The sequence below is a fragment of the Mus caroli genome, chromosome 3, assembly GCF_900094665.2.
Source record: "Mus caroli chromosome 3, CAROLI_EIJ_v1.1, whole genome shotgun sequence".
NCBI classification, from domain to species: domain Eukaryota; kingdom Metazoa; phylum Chordata; class Mammalia; order Rodentia; family Muridae; genus Mus; species Mus caroli.
The window spans coordinates 114,648,482-114,662,201 of record NC_034572.1 but is presented as its reverse complement, the minus strand read 5'-3'; positions in this window follow the sequence as shown (position 1 = coordinate 114,662,201).

Sequence of the window (13,720 nt, the reverse complement as noted above, 5' to 3'; positions counted from 1 at the left end):
GCGGAAGCTGTTTATGAGGAGCCACTAAAGATGAAAGAGCCACACTTGCTCTTGTGGTTTCCATGCTTGTAACACCTGCTGTGACTGACCCTGTACATGCCATTTCTTCTATGCATACCCAGCTTTAGGATGAAGTAATATTCAGTTCTTGATGTACTTTAGATTTCATGGGCTCAATCCCAAAATTATTTATTAATACCACGTGGCTCCCAGTAGCACATTCATATTTCTCTTTAAAATTTAATAATTATTTTATAAAAATTAACGTTTATTTGTTTACCTTTTATTTATTTTGTATGTGTGGGTTCCAGGTCACAAGGCAGCACGCACTGCAGTCTGGATCTGTGGTCCTTTCTCACTCTGGGCACTACTCAATACACAACTTCATGGGCTAGCCAGGAATTGAGTCAAAGATGGGGTCTATTGCTTCCAAACTCCAGGGGTGAGAATACTGTGTGAAACAACTTACCCATTACACAGACACATCCTGAAATACACCTCTAAACTCTGGGCCCCTAAACAGTTACCAAATGGCTGGCTTCTGAATATTGATTTTAGCTCCATCACTCCTATAAATATGAGGTCTCTACCATTTACAAAATGCTCACTACTTCCTGTTCACCCGGTTCTCTAGGATCCCTAGTGGGATGCTAAAATGAGTGATGCAGCCAGAACACTGATAAAAGTTTAAAGTTAGAGTCCTGGAAAGAGAGTGTAGCTATGTTTACTTCTGGTGCTCTTTGCAAATTGATATAAAGAAAAACCTACCATCTTTCCCTTGGAGAGCTAGACATCAAGTATTCAGAGGTATGCCGACGTGCTGCAATATAAGGCTGCATTGGAGGCTTCATGGTACGATGCTGTCCCTAAAACGGAACCAAACCAAACTAACCAATCAACCAAAAACTCCACCTTTTGAGTCCTGGAGATTGAACTCAGATCATCAGGCTTGGCAAACAAGCATCTTTCTCCTCTGAGCTATCTTGTCACTTCCCCCACCCCACCAATTAGGTTTTGACTACATTGCTTTTTCTACAAATAACCTGGATTATAAGTATTAATTTTATACACTATATTACTTCATCCTAAAGCTGGGTGTGCATAGAAGAAATGGCATGTACAGGGTCAGAAAAGGCTAATGCTTGAAAAATGCTAGTGCTCCACAAAATTTGCCAAAAAGTAAAGAAGTCTTCCTTTTAAGTAATGCTGTTTACATAGCACATTGCTGGAGATTGACCCCAGGGCATCATGCATGCTAGGCAAGACAAGTAAGTGCTTTACCACTGAGCTGTACCCTAGACATCACTTCAAGTAGTTTGATGCCTCGGTCTGCTTTCTACCATTAAACTTTTTAAAATACCTACTTCTGTCTTATTTATTTATTTATCTGTCTCTGTCTCTGCCTCTCTCTCTCTCTCTCTCTCTCTCTCTCTCTCTCTCTCTCTCTCTCTGTGTGTGTGTGTGTGTGTGTGTGTGTCTGCACGCGCATTCGCATTCGTGCTCACGAGAGCATGTGTACACATACCATAGCACATATAGAGAGGTCAGAGGACAACTTCCAGGAGTCAGTTCCACCTTGTGAGTCCTGGAGATTGAACTCCGATCATCAGGCTTGGCAAACAAGCATCTTTCTCCTCTGAGCTACCTTGTCACTTCCCCCACCCCACCAATTAGGTTTTGACTACATTGCTTTTTCTACAAATAACCTGGATTATAAGTATTAATTTTGTACACTATGTGAAGTTATTCTGCCGTATTTCTTCTATTTTTTTTTTATTTAGAATTCTCAGAAGAGATGGAACCAATAGGGTTTAAACATAAATACGTTAATCATTTCTGTATGTACATATATGTCTATCACTGGGGAGAAATCTTTGTGAAGATTTTAAGAAATTTGCTAAGTAATCCTAGAACCTGACACATCTGAAATGTAGAATGGCTTTGCGGGCTGGAGGCTTGAAAGAGCCAGTGTTGGAGTTGGAAGTCCCAAGTCTGTCATCTTGGAGATGTGGGGATGACCTGCTGTTGCCACTGAAGTCTGAGGGTGCTCTGCTGTTGGTATTCACCCTCTTTTAGGAGAAGATCAATTTTGAGTTTTATGTGGGCCTTCCACTGATTGGATGAGATCCAGTCTTAATATGGAGAACAATCTGATTTGCTCACAGCCTGCTGGTCTTCACAGAAGCATCCGGAAAAAGGTGTGGCCAAATACCTGGCCTAGTCAAGTTAAAACCTGAAATGAGCTCTAACACTTCCTAAAGAATAACCCAGAAATGGTCCTGCTTTTAGAGAGACAAATGTGGCTTTAGCCTCATGCTCACCAAACACATTGTACCCTCTTCCTCACTGTGTTCTCACCACAATAAAACGCCAAATACCTGTGAGGAACTTACAGAAATAGCCAAGGACTGCCTGGTCTGGCCTCAGCAAGAGAAGATGCTCCTAACCCTTAAGAGACTTGAGACTCCAGGGAGTGGAGAGGCCGGGTTGGGTGGGGTGTGAAGGTATGGGGGTGTGGGGACATCCTCTTAGAGATGGGGAGGAAGAATGGAATGAAGAACTGTCAGAGGGGATAGGACTGGACTATAAAAATGATTAAAGATAATAATAATAATAATAATAATAATAATAATAATAATAAAAGAAGGAAGCTGTTATGGGTAAGTTAACACCTTGACACTCTTTGGCCAGAATGGCTTCTCTTGATCAGAGCTGAATATAAGAATGGATTCCACAAAACTACATTTCTGGTAGCATGAGAGAATAAAACAATATGGACATTCATGATGCTGTCTATGAAGTTCCATCTCAGATTTACCTTTCAGGTCCTGGTGTCTCCCGAATGCTGATCAACTGTGCTTTCCCTCTGCCTACACAAGTCTGTTGGTCTCCTCCACTCCAAATCATTAAAACCAACTTATTAGTGGGATATTTCTGTTGCTGCTGTTGTGGAAAACACTGCCATTAGGTCCCAAGAATTAACCTTGATTTCCTTTGCTCTTTTCTTCATCCCATTGGATCTGATGAGCTGCCATATCTGACTCACATTCAGCCATCTCTTCCATTCTCATGGCTTTGTTTTGTCTCACATTCTTATTTTTTTCTGGCCTGAACTTTGAGAATCTCCGAAGTAGTCACCTACCATCATTCTGTCCCTTCCATGACATCTGGGGTCACTGGAGAGGCCCCTCACTGAAAATGTCTTATGAAGCTGATTCTGACTTTCACTTTTTTGGATTTTTTTTTTACAAACAGAATATGGTGAATATATAATGTATTTTATAAAAATCTCTCCTAATTAGAACTTGTCCAGTACCCCATGAACAAATCCAGTTGTCTATTCCATGAAACTCGACTGTCATACTAAGTAGGATGAAGAATATAGTGAACTCATATTGGTTCAGGTTAAACCTGATGCCAAAAGAATTCAGAGTAGATTGGCTTTTCTACACAAATAAATGATCTCTAAAACAAATATAGGCTGGAGGAGCTGAGCATAATGACACTCTTGTTTCTCCCACCAGCCTGGAAGCAGAGGCAGGGGGACCCCTGTGAGTTACAGGCCAGACAGTGCTACATAGGGACACCCTGCCTCAAAAGCAGCAAAATAAAAGAAAAGGTTGGGAAAAACAAAGCTCATAGTTTAATTTTTGGAGCTTTTTGTGTTTTAGAATTTTTGACCTGTTATGGCGGCCCTACCCAGACTCCTCAAATAAATCTTTCTCAAGTAATCACAACTCCCCCCTTCATTCTCATAATATTATAAACACCTTTATTTTGCTACTTCAAATGTCTTCTCAGTTTGGTCCCAAACATTATTTTACTTCTGCTACATATATATTTTTTCCCTCAAGTAAACTGGGCAACTATTGCTTTTTTTTTTTGTTTTTTTTTTTCTTTCTTCTTCTTCTGCATATGCTCAGGTCTGTGCTTTGTCTTAAAACATTCTTGTCTTGCCCGGTCTTTTCCCACTGGTCTTTTGACACATGTCCTATGTTTCCATGTAAACTGCGAGGTCCTTTTCTGGAATCTATAATTGTCCTCTTGTCTGGAGTTTTGTAGCAAGCTTGAGTCTTTCCATATGGACAACCAGAATAACAACACTTCTCTTAGCCTTGTTTTAGGCTAAACAATTGTTAACAGTCACAGTTAACAAGGGTTTCCTCTCCTCTTCCCTCCTTCTCCTCCTTAGTATACACTGTAGCTGTGTCTCCTCTTTACTCTTTCGTCACTCCTTACTCTTCTAGTTTGTGATGCTGGGGTTGGAAATCAAAGCCAAGTGTGCAGTCCATCACTGAGATCCACCTCCAGACCTGGGCTGTATGCTGTAGTTTTCTTTACTCTTTTTTTTTTTTAAATGGATTTATTTATTTAATGTATATGAGTACACTGTAGCTGTACTGATGGTTGTGAGCCATCGTGTGGTCAGCCCCACTTGCTCCTGCCGACTTGCTCCGGCCCAAAGATTTATTTATGGTTATATGTAAGTACATTGTAGCTGTCTTCAGACACACCAGAAGCGGGCGTCAGATCCCATTACGGATGGTGGTGAGCCACCATGTGGTTGCTGAGATTTGAACTCAGGATCTTCGGAAGAGCAGTCAGTGCTCTTAACCACTGAGCCATCTCTTCAGCCGGTTGTAGTTTTCCTTACAGTCTTTTGTGTTTGTGTTTTGGCTGCATGTATGTAAGTACACTTGAAGGGCACTGAAGCTGTTGGAGTTGCAAATGGTTGTGAGGTGCTCAGTGGGTGCTGAGAATCAAACCCAGGTCCTTTGCAAGAATAGCAAGTGCTTGTAACTGCTGAGCCATCTCCCTAGCCCCTGCTGGGGTTTTAAAGGTATTTCTTCCCATTACAAATGCAAGGGTAGAGTATGGCTTATTCGAAGCTTAGAATAAACTGAGTTACAAGCAGTGACTGTAGATGGTGCTATTACAGAAAGTGCAACTGGCCCTCTCCTCCCCTAGATTCAGGCTTGTGGAAGTTTGTAGAAACCCAGTAGAAAGAAGATCTATGATCACATTCCAAGTTCCACTGACAGCATCCTAGCTGCCTGTCATCTGGTCTGACTCCTGTAGTCATTCTGGTGAGGTGTTCTCTGTGCTGATGTTCCCTTTTCTCATCTGGAGAGAGAATGGTTAATTTTCCCAGGTAAGATCTCTTGCATTACGCTTGATTCTGCCCTCTTTTATGTGTGTGTTTGTTGGGGGTGGGGTGGGGTTATAACATTAACTCTCTTCTGTTGTCAGTGCAAGGGTTCTCTAGAACTACACAGATAGAAGAACGTACACATACTGTAAAAGAGGAGTTACTCTATCGGTTTACATTGTTAGTCCTGGGTCATCCAATAATGACTGGGTGCCTGCTGGTGAGACCAAGCAGATGATGGTTGCTCAGTGTCCAAAGATGGATGCCTCGGTAGCCCCAGTATGGCACCGGAGGCCTGAAGATTCCTAGAGCATTGATGCGCAGTCTGTGTTGGAAGAAGCTGGGGTCTGATCTTAGTGAAGGATGGCAGTCATAGCAACAGCGAGCAGCTTCAGAGATGAACACCAGTAAGAATGGAATGCAGGCAGACAAGACTGCTTTCCCCCACCCGACCTCTTTGTACCTGGACCCCCCCATAAGATGCTGCCCAATCTGGGGGTGCCTTCTTCCCTCAGGTAATCCCTTCAGGAAATGCTCTCACGGGCCCCGTCTAGAGTCTTTTAGTCGATTCCAGATCCAATTCAGTTGACAATCAAAATTACCCATCACCTGTGAAGCAGATGCTTCAATCTTCCTTTATAAAGAGCATTGCCTCTTAGCTTTAAGTTCCACTTTGCTTTGTTCACTGAAACAGAATCTGTGATGTGGTAGGATCATCCTCTGTCTTTGAAAGAGTGTGCTGTGAAATGCAGTACCTGCATGAAATGAACAGAGTGTAACTGCAGAGATACACGACACTCCTTCATACTCATGCACAAGAACACGTGCAAACAGTGGTCGCACAAGATGCTGCTTGTGGCATCATGGCCATCTTGGTTTGTGTAAGTACACTTTGTACAGCAATGACATTGCCTGTTGGTGCCCTCTCAGAATGTGTCCCCCTAGTTAAATCACACACCAACATTTATTTGATATTTGGATGGAAGTATTTTTCACACTTAAACTGATGCTACAAGAAATATTATTGTGCATGTTTCCTGAATGCAGGTCCAAATACATATACACATATAAATTTAAAACTATGTGTATGGGTGTTTTGTCTATATGTATGTCTTTCGTTCATGTGCATGCCTGGTGTTTGCAGAACCTAAAAGACAGTGTCAGGTCCCCTAGAACTGGAGTTAGGGTGGTTATGAGTCACCATTTGGGTGCTGGGAACTTGGGTCTTCTGGAAGAGCAGCCAGTGCTTTTAACTGCTGAGCCATCTCTCCAGGCCCCATATTTGTTCTTACGGACTGCCTGACTAGCAGTTGTTTGTGTGTTTTCAGCTGTACTGCACAGTGCTACACTGCTTTCCCAAGGAGATGGCTAGATGGTACAATGTACACTTTAGCCAGCATCACACAGAACCTTCATCAGATTAATGTCTGAACTTGGAACTGCCTGGCTCTAGTTATTCTGGGGTATGTCCAGTAGTGTTGAGTGTTAATAAGGTTGGACATTTTCTAATCTGCTTTAGACCCTTTGGATATTCTCTTTTGTGAATTGCATCTTGAAATTGCTTGTTTTTTTTTTTTCTTCAATGCAACTGGGTGGTTTACAATTTTCTTACCAGCTGTAGAATTCATCATATATTCTGAATGTGAATCCTCCATTGAAAACATGTCTCAGGCAGTTTCTCTCATTCTGAGGTTTGCCTTTCCATTGTCTTTTGGTGAGCAAAAGCTTTAAAGTTTATTTTAATACAACTATATAAATGAAGCCACCAAATTTAAGGCCGTGCATTGTTGACTTTTGAGTCATGCAGACATCTGCAGCCACCACCCAGTTGTAAGAGCTTACTACTATACTCTGAGCTCTGTTACTGTTTTCCCATGTCCTAAGTGGGAAATATAGGGTGCTCTGCCCTCTCCGTGTCTTAACCAACTGCTGTCTTCCTCAGTAGGCTTGAAGCCAAGTCAGGATCACAAACATTCCAGGTTCTGGCAACGTTTTTAGGTCACGAATGGCAACGTACACTTCTTTAAGCCCTCATATAAACATCATAATCTGACCTCCTAGGTCACCATTGGCTACCTACTACCTACACTTCTTAAGCCCCCAAACAAACCTCATAATATGACCCCTTTTGTTAGGACACTACTAAATAGTCCTCCTCCTCTCAGTACTGTTCCCAAAGGATACCTGCTGCAGCCTTCCTCCACATGTCTATCTCTGCTCATGCTTTGCACCACTGCCTCGGCACTCAGTGCTTCTGTCTTTGGAATTTCTATAAGTCTATACTTAAGAAACAAACAGACGACATACTTGCAGAAGGGTGGGGCCATTTTTATAGTCATTCCACACGTGCTTTGGTTTTCCATCCTTCAGTAACAACTGGGATTGCCCTCTTTTACTTTAATCACTCTAGTGGATGGGATAGCGCAACAAGAGTTATTTTCAGTACCTGTAGGTTTTCTTAAGTAGCCTAAGACAAGCAACCATGAAGGAATAAAAGATTTGAGATGCCAATAGGTTATGAGGTTGTTTGCCTTAGTTCATACCAAAAGCCGGGTAATTCACAGAGCTCTGTTTGGCTTATGGTTCTGGCTGCTGGAAGATCTAAGGGATCTAAGGGTATGGGCCAGTATCTGATGGATTAACCTATTCATGAAGACAGAGCTTTTATACCTAGTCACCTCCCCAAAGTCTTACCTCTTAGAACTGCTTCTCTACTCAAACCATAGTAGGATTGCTCACTATTATTCTGGTTTCATGAGAATCCTTGATCTAGCTTTGTGCTGATGTAAAGTGTACCCATGACTTAAGACCCATTTGATGGTTAGTGTTACAACTCTTGATTCAGTGGCTTTCTGAAGATCCAGAGCCTTTGTAAGACAGATTGCTTTCATGGCCATGCCTCAGCACCCATGAGACCCTATGCACAGAGGAATATAGTGATTGGCCAGTGAGCTACTGGAAGTCCTTGCTAACAGACTGGTGTACAGGATGGCCAGCAGAACTGGAAGTGGGGCTATGTGATGCTAACTTGTATGGAACCTGCATGGTGGCTGTCATTGACCTTGCTCCCAAGTGTCCTGGGACCTAATCTATCAGTTAAAGATGCCTCTGTTTTTGTCAACTGGATCCTTTTGGGTTGGCCTTTATGTCCAGGCTCTCCTATTTGTTCCTTCAAAGCCCCTTGAATTACAACCCAGAGAAAAGGATGTTCTCTGGAAAGACAAAAGCTACTCATGGTAGATACCTCCACACTTCCTCCAACAAGGCCTCACCCACACCAACATGACCACACCTCCTGATTGTGCCACTTCCTGGGCCAAACATATTCAAACCACCATAGTAATAATAATAAGGGCAGAAGGGGGCCCCAGCTGTGATTGTAGCTGGCAGAAACCACTGAAAATGACCAGGTATAAATGGTTCTACTCCACTCAAGAATAATATCAAGTGAGTAGGAGAGGACACAACTACAGGCGTGAATTATAAGCCTTCTCAAGTTTTCTGGGCTCTTCTCTGACTGGGGCTCAGCTTTCACCTGTTTTCCATACACAAACCAACCAAACAGAACCGGCCTAACCCAAATTAAACCCCTTAGACTCAGTTTCTTGGTCATCATCCAATTTTGAGTCTCCTCTCTGCCACAGCCTTTTGCTTAAAAAGGAAGTATTCTGTATATCATAGAATCTTATGTTTACTTTAAAATAACAAAAAGTTACATGTATCAAAAATCTTCTTCGAGCAATGTTTATGTGTTTTATCCACAAAACTTCCATCGGGGACTTAGAAAGAGACTCCAGATTTTCTAGTCCAATTTTCCATCTAGTGTAGTAATTTTTCAACATTAGGACTGTGACAGACTTTAATTGCTGCTTAAGAATCTCCAGAGCTTAGTGAACCTCTCCTGGGACAGTTGCTGCTCACGCTGGACAGAACTGGCACTAGCAAGTTCCTTTCAGCTTCAAATCAAAACCTGCTTTCTTTGACTTGCAGTCTTTTAGCATCTTCTGTCCCAGGCAGCAACTTAGAATTAGTGCACACTTCTCTCCATGACAGCGCTTCAAATATTTGAAAGTAGGTATTATGACTGTCTTTATTCTTCACCTCCCAAGTTGCTTGAATAATTTATCAAAAATTATAGCTTCTCCCATCCACCTGGACGGTTGCCTTTCATTACACTCTAATTGGTCAACGTCCTTCTTAAAATGTGGCATCTAGAATTGAATTTTATGTTATAGACACAGTTTAACCAGCCAGAAACACAATAGAATTGTCAGGTAGTGATCTGTGGGTAGTAATTTCTCAGAGAAGATTCACCCTCCAGTCAAAACCCTTAAAGTGTGTGTGCAGTGGGGCAGGGTCTGAGGATGTAGGTCAGTGAGAAGGCACTTGTCTAGGATGCATGATGTCCTGGGTACAATACCACCTCCACCACCACCCAAAGAGAAGCTCCTTAAACGAAGTTGATTTGTATGAACACATTAGGGAAATCATCAGCTGTCGTACGGACAAAGTATCTTCTTATTTTAAGACTTTAAAAACAAGTGAAAAAATACCTCACACGTGTCCTTTACAGCATTCTACAAAATGCTGATTTCAATCTTTATTGTCTACAGAGTTAGCAAAAGGCTGCTGCTGTTCGCCTTGACAAGAGTCTAGGAGCATTTTAAATTTTTGACATTCTTCTAGGGTCCAGAGGCTTTTCAGAGTTGAGTAAACAATGCAGTGATTCTTGGAACATGTCTTTTGATGCAAAAAGTCATAAAAATCTATGTTCATGTGTATGAGTGTTTTGCCTGTATATATGTATATCATACATGTGCATAGTGCTTACAGAAAACAGAACAGGGCAGAGTCATTGTACCAATTTCCAAATATCATTAAAAAAAACTTCTCTGTACTCACATGACAGTACCATTTTCTTAGAGTTTTATTGCTGAGAAGAGACACCATGACCATAGCAATTCTTATAAAGGAAAACATTTAATGGGGGCTGGATTGCAGTTTTTAATCCATTATCGTCATGGTGGGAAGCACGGTAGTATCCAAGTAGACATGATGCTGGAGAAGGAGCTGAGAGGCCTACATGCTGATCCATAGGCAGCAGAAGGGGACTGCCGTGCTGGGTGTTCCTTGAGCACACTGCTTCCCAAAGCTTGCCTCCACAGTGACACACTTTCTCCAACAAAGCCACACCTCCTAATAGTGCCACTCCTTATGGGCTAAGTATTCAAACACTTGAGTCTATAGGGGCCATACCTATTCAAACCACAGCATGGCATATTCTCCATTTTATTTTGTAGTTAAACAAACAAACAAACCACCTTTGAGTAGTTTGGGGACAGTAATTTTAGTAGGGTTTAATATTGTTAATTAACTATTCATCCTCAATTGCTTATTGAATATTAGTTACATGTTAAGGACCTGGAGATGTTAATTAATTAATTAATTATTCTCTCTTCTTTAGCTCTAGAAGAGTTTTTGAAAAAAAATAGCTTTTTTTCTAATGTTTTTAGCATATATATTTTTTTAACCTGGATATTGTGATTAGGGAGTCCAACATTCTAATTATAGGTTATTGGCTGGTGAATACAAATATATATCAATGCAATTGTGAAATAAATAGACTCAAAGGAAATCATGGTGATGATGAGATTCCAGCACACTCCTTGGCATGTAATATATTGTTAACTTGTCTTTTGGGTCTATAACAAATAACCAGAGGTCTGGTACTTTATGAAGAAAAGCAGTTAAGCTCACAGTTTTGGAGGCTAGAAATCCAAGATGGCATGGTTCTATTTGCTCCGTCTGAAGACTTTATGATGACTTTATGATGACTGGTGTCATGGCAGGAGCACATAGGAGAAGGAGGGAGCACAATGTGGTCCAGGAAGAGAGGAAGGGTGAGAGTTGCTTTGTGTGTGTGCTCACATGTGTTAAGGAATGGGTATGAATTTGGTAGCCTGTGTGCTTCTATGTAAATGGCCTTGAACCCATGGTCTTTTTGTCTCAGTTTCTCAAGATGGCTCTAGGCTGGCTCAAGTTAAAGCCATCTGAGACCTCAGCCCTTTCCACTCGGCCACGTCCCAGTTCCTCAGCCATGGGGACCAAGTTCCCAACATGAATCTTTGGGGGAAAGGCTCAACTGATATCCAAACTTTAGCATGATGGATTCCTGATATTTTCCACAGGAACACTGCATACTGGAGAGTACTTTTCTTGGCCTTGGCTGGGACTCTGGTGTTACAGCTGAGGTAAATCCTGCAGCTCTGTGCAGTGCTGCTTCAGTGGCTGGGGGACTGTGGTAGGTTCAGAATTGATTTCTCTTTTGGTCAAACATTATTTCTTGGTCAAAAGAAATTATCATATTTTCTAAAACATGATCATGTTATAATAGGGATGGTTTGATTTGGAACATGTGTCAAATACTTCAAAGAATATAAATCACTTAGAAATGTGTATACATTTAGAGTTAGTTGTCTACTCTTCTGTGCAATGGGAAAATTCCTAAAGAAAGCCAAGTAAATTATTTCCAATAAAGATACAATCCTGGCATATATTTAGAGAAAAAAAATAGAACCAGCTATTTGCTGGCAAACTTTTAAAATATTTGTTCAGTTTAAATTTTTTTTTTCTAATTTTGAGTCTTAACACTGGGGCAGTATAAACTGGAGGGTGCCTGGTTTTCCAAGTTAGATTTGGAGTTACATAATTCATATGAATACGTTTAGGTCCTGAGTGTCATATTCGGCTGGATTGGCCTTCTTAATATTTTTTTTTTTAAATACTAAACAAATGGGTAAACATTTGTGGAGAACAGTGTATCTTCTTTTTGTATTTTATACAGTTAATCATCCTAAGCTAGGTGTTATTTGGTTAGCTGTAGAATATATAGACATGCGCAGACTCAAGAACTGGAGATGCTGTGATAGCATTGAGTGGTTATTAGGCCGTATGAAGGTGTAGGCTTTTATATCAGTATCTGTTAGCATTGTTTTCTTCATGGTATTTCCTGCTAGCAAAGAACTCTCTTTTTTTTCTGAGAAGAAAAAAAAAGGTTGCTTATAAAATGAGGCCATTTTGCATATTAATTAGGAGGTCTTTGAACTCTAAGAATAAAATCCGTTAATGCTTTGGATACGGAACAAGTGTGCATTCAAAGGCATTAATTTTATGCTAATAACGAGGCAAGCTTTACATTTTCCTTTGTTTTGTTTGCGTTTCCTAAAGATAATTTAATGCAAATAATCCATCCATGTGCTGCACAGAGCGTGGAGGATGGCGTTCCTATAGGTAAGATTTTATCAGCGCTTCCATTATAAATCTCTATTACCCATGCTTTATAATTTAATTGAAAAAACTCACTGCAGGCAGAAATTCAACACTTAGAGTTTCAGGCCGAACGCAATATTTCTCTTTTAAAAATTGCCTCCTCTATTTAATTTCATAGTTAATGGAAATGTAAGAAGTGTCCTCCTGGAGCTGATTCCGAACAAAGCCAAACAGATCATTGTCTCCAACTGAAATCATTTCTAAGTGAAAGTACCCGGTGTCTTACTATTGGCTTAGTACTACGGCGTTTAGCCAAATTAAAACAAACAGAACAACAGCAACAACTGAATCTGTTTATCCTCTGTCTTTCCCCCTGATGCCCACATGCAAGGAGAACTAGAAAATTCCGTGAAGAGGAGACACCTAAGAATGCAGGTTAAATCTCATGGGCGGCACGCCCCCTTTCTGCTTGGCTTCGGTGTGCACACTTGACTCTGTTACAGTGGATCTGAGCTCCAGCTGGGGGATCTGCTCTTGTCAAACTGAGATAGGAAGGGGGCAATAGGGTAAGGGGGTGCGTGCTCCAGACTTCTTTATCTGCCATTTAAGTGTTCTTCCTAACCTTCTGCTTCAATTACCTTGACGGGAGCCCAGGGTTAATTAACCCGCATACTGTTTCAGATGGCTTACGCAGTAGAACTGAGAGGCTCAGGGTTTTGAAACATGGTGGTTTTGCCATCAGCTTTCGAACCCAAATCCTATAGTGTAGAAAGGTTAACCTGCCAGCTAATATACACTCCCCAATCAAGCCTTCACTGTAGCTTTAGCAAACCTGAGGAGAAAAGAGATCGTGAGTTAGAATGAGCTGCACCGCTCCCTCCAACCCACCAGCCTTTCTGTTTAATTTTTGCTTGTAATGCTGCATTTGAAATGTACGCTGTTGAGTCCTTAACCTTAAGTAGTCATGGGAACTTGCCTAAATACCATCTGTCTCTCTCTATGGATGGTATTGTTTCTAAATCAGATGTCTTGACACCCTAAGAAAAAATATTGAGGGAAAAAAATAATACAAACACCTCTCATGACATTTTGCCATTTAAAAAAATGCATTAATATACATATTTTATTTTTGAAAGAACTTGTCAATGTCATAATAATGATGTTTCTATTTTGAGAGAAGAGAAGCCAACAGGATGAACTGAGGAAGAACTATCAGATATATTCCTTATTAATGATTTATTTGACTTGCCTTTAGAGTTGCCATTTACAGAGCACCTACCACTAACAGTTACTGCATTGTGG